This window comes from Dipodomys spectabilis, unplaced genomic scaffold (assembly GCF_019054845.1).
Source record: "Dipodomys spectabilis isolate Male_0828 unplaced genomic scaffold, ASM1905484v1 ptg000303l, whole genome shotgun sequence".
In the NCBI taxonomy this organism is placed as follows: Eukaryota; Metazoa; Chordata; class Mammalia; order Rodentia; family Heteromyidae; genus Dipodomys; species Dipodomys spectabilis.
The window spans coordinates 1,909,932-1,914,033 of record NW_024870980.1 but is presented as its reverse complement, the minus strand read 5'-3'; the positions used below and the strand labels follow the sequence as shown (position 1 = coordinate 1,914,033).

At 44.6% G+C, this 4,102-nt stretch overlaps 1 pseudogene; it reads left to right on the top strand.

Annotated features, from left to right (window-relative positions):
• The first annotated feature begins 293 nt into the window (after window positions 1-293).
• Window positions 294-2,182, top strand: LOC122127565 (annotated as a pseudogene).
• Window positions 2,183-4,102: the final 1,920 nt, after the last annotated feature.

The window sequence follows — 4,102 nt, the reverse complement described above, 5'->3', positions numbered from 1 at the left end:
ATCGGATGCCACTGCTAAAATATCGCAATGTGTCTCTATCTACCCCTTTGGGATCTAAGACAAACCAGCTAGTCCACACTTTACACCTGGGGACATTGTTAGCTCTGTCCTTAACATTCTTTAAATTAGTTGTTAGGAAGGTAAGGGTAGTGCCAGGTGCATTCTGGTTCTGACCCATTTCAATGTATATCAATCCACACATAAAACCAGAGGAAAGGAGAATATTAATTACAATTGTCACAAAACGAAATAGCCAATGCTTTCAGCAATTTGGGATATGACCACAACTCAAAATGTCCCAAGGAGTAATAAAGCCCCATGGAAAACTTTCGAGCAAAACTTCTTTGGTGCAAGGGGTCACAGCAGTTAAACGATACTCATGGACCACCCAAAGCACAGTGGATCTGGTGACGGGACGAGTATCTCACTCATTTTTAGTTATCCCAGAGAGCCTTTATCCCTTATTAGGAAGAGACTTGTTGACTAAGGTCGGGGCACAGATTCACTTCTATCCAGAAGGCTCCCAGGTGACAGATGCCCAAGGGAGACCAATACAAGCTCTGACTATGAGCCTGGAAGACGAGTACCGGTTGCACCAATCACCACAGGCTCCTCACCAAGAAATCACCTACTGGCTGGAAAGGTATCCAGAAGCCTGGGCAGAGACTGGAGGAGTGGGACTAGCGAAGCATAGACTAGCGAAGCTCTATTCATTGAGGTAAAGCCAGGAGCTGACCCAGTCAGAGTCTGGCAGTACCCTATATCCATGGAGACACGGGTGGGAATAACGGCCCACATTAGGTGTCTGCTAGAACTGGGTATACTGCGGCCCTGTCAGTCAGCATGGAACACTCCCCTGCTATCAGTCTGTAAGCCCCACTCCAATGAATATAAGCCAGTGGAGGACTTAAGAGAGGTAAATAAATGGGTAATGGACATTCACCTGACTGTACCCAACCCCTACACACTCCTGAGCACCTTGCCTCACAAAAGACAGTGGTACACAGTATTAGATTTAAAAGATGCCTTTTTCAGCCTACCCTTGGCAGCTAAAAGCTAAGATCTCTTGTCCTTTGAGTGGACTGATGTAGAAAGAGATATTAATGGACAGCTGAACTGGAAAAGACTTCCTCAAGGATTTAAAAACTCACCAACACTCTTTGACGAAGCCCTGCATGAGGACTTAGGTGAGTCTATGGGAAGCCACCCTAGCTTGACTTTGTTGCAATATGTGGACGATTTATTAATTGCTGCTAAAACTGAAAGAGAATGCATCTGAGGAATGGAAGATTTACTCGAGACTTTGGGAAGCCTTGGATTCTTGAGTGTTGGCAAGAAAGCTCAAACCTGCAAATCAGAGGTAACTTATCTGGATTATTTATTGAAAGGGGGCCAGCAGTGGCTTACAAAAGGAAGAAAAGAAACTGTCCTTAAAATTCCAACACCCCAGTCTCAGCACCACGTAAGGGAGCTTTGGGGCTCAGCAGGCTTTTGTTGTCTGTGGATTCCTGGGTTTGCCGAGATGGCTAAACCCCTTTATGAGGCTACCAAAGAAAAGCAGCTGTTTTTATGGATGGAGCAAGTTGAACAAGCCTTTGAACAGATAAAAACTGCCTTATTGTCAGCCTCAGCATTAAGACTCCCTGATACAAATGAACACTTTAATTTGTATGTGGATGAACATAATGGGATTATGAAAGGAGTCCTAAGCCAATATCTAGGCCCATGGAGAAGACCAGTAGCCTACTTATCAAAGAAATTAGACCGGTGGCAGCAGGATGGCCACCATGCCTTAGAATGAAAGTGGCTACTGCTTTAATGGTAAAAGATGCAAATTAACTATGGGGCAGGAACTGTATGTGACCACGCCCATGCTAGTGAGAGTGTGCTAAAGCAACCACCAGACCGATGGCTCAGCAATGCCTGACTAATCCATTACCAAGGACTGCTACTCAGTCCTCTCAGAATTAATTTCCTGGTTCCCTCAGCTGTCAACCCAGCGATTTTTCTACCAGATCCAGACCTAGACATGTCACTATATGATTGCTCGGAGATCTTGGCTCAAGTCCGTAATATCCAAGAGGACTTAAGTGATCAGTGTTACCAGATGCTGAACTTGTGTGGTTTACAGATGGGAGCAGCTTTCTTCATCAAGGACACAGGTATGCGGGAGCAGCAGTAGTGACTGAGACTGATGTGGTTTGGGCCGAACCTCTGCCCATAGGCACGTCAGCCTAGAGAGCCGAATTAATAGCCCTGACCCCAAGTACTAACGCTAGGAAAGAATAAAAGACTAACTCTGTATAGTGATAGTCAGTAATCATTTGCAATGGCTCATATACACAGAGCTATCTAGAAAGAAAGAGGATTACTGACAGCAGAGGGAAAGTCCATCGAAAATAAAGATGAAATTTTGGCCTTAATCGCTGCTCTTTGATTGCCTAAGAAGTTGGCCATTGTTCATTTCCCTGGACATCAAAAACTTAAAGATACTGTGAATAAAGGCAATAACCTGGCCGACAGAACTGCCCGGGAAATGACAACACAAAGAGACTCTATAACGATGATAAACCTCCCAGACCCCGGTTCAAGAACTCTCCTGTACACTCCTACATATACCACAGAAGATTTAAAATGGATTGATCAAATAACAATGGCACAATGCCTGAATGGTTGATGGAGAGACTCTAAGAGCAACATTGTCTTGCTTGAACAGTTAGTGAGTAAAATACTACTGAAATCCATTGAGCACCCACATGGGTAGGAGGAAGATGCAAGACCTGGTGAGAAATACTGGTCTTAGGGTCAAGAATAGACATGCTAAAATAGAACAGATTGTCAGGGACTGTAAGGCATGTTAGCTGACTAATGCAGGGAAAATTCAGGCAGGACCAGGCAGTCGGATAAGAGGAGAGAGACCAGGAACCTACTGGCAGGTGGACTTCACAGAAATCAAACCTGGCAAGTACGGATATAAATATCTATTAGTTTTCCCTTTATAGGATGGGTAAAAACCTTTCCTACAAAGCATGAAACAGGTGGCTAAGAAATTGCTGGAAGAAATCTTACACAGGTTTGACTTCCCTAGTATGATAGGATCAGATAATGGACCAGCCTTTGTGTTGAAGGTAAGTCAGGGACTTGCTAATGCACGTGGAGCAGATTGGAAACTGCATTGCGCTTATAGACCCCCAAAGCTCAAGACAGGTAGAAAACTGTAAAGTAGACCCTGACCAAATAGACCATGTTGACTGGTGGTGAGTGGGTAACTCTCCTTCCCTTTGCCTTATACAGAGTACGAAACTCCCCTTTGAAAATTGGTCTTTCCCCCTATGAAATTGTATTCGAAATGCCCCCTCCCATAATTCCTAATTTTCAGAGCAGTTTCTTAGGGAAGGTGATGACTCTGAACTTTTGTTCTCTCTCAGGGTCCTGTAGAGGACCCGCCTTTATGTCTGGCCTAGACTGAATGTGCTGTATGAGTCAGGCCCTCCACCGATCCCACATCACTTCCACCCCGGGACTGGGTCCTGGTGAAAAGACACCGACAGGAAAACGTGGAACCGCGGTGGAAAGGACCTTTGTGGTCATCTTGACGAATCCAATTTTCCTCAAAGTCGATGGCATCGCTACCTGGATCCAACATTTGCATGCGAAGCCTGAAGAACCCATAACCGATTTTGGAGAGAACCCAGAGTGATAAGTCTCAATTTTCAAAGACAATCCTTAAAGCTCAAATTGAGCCGTAAAAAGACTAAGTCATGAAATGGTTGTTGACGTATAGCTTACTTGGAAATTGTATTGACATAATAGTGGGTGCTTGCAATCCTAATCGCCCATATAATTGGGCTTGGATTATTAGTAATCAGGTAATGGACAAACATTTCCCTCTGGCTGTGAAAGAGGGACCCTCCCTATGGTTTCGAGACAGGCTTACATTTAATTTGTGCTAGCTTGCTGAGGGAGTATGGGAAGGACCTAGGCTTGTTGAGTGTACATGGAGACACTGGTATGTTTGCCCAGGGGAAGGAAGGACTAGTAATTGTGGAGGACCAGAGGATTTTTACTGTAAGAGCTGGGGCTGCAAAACAAGTACTTCAGG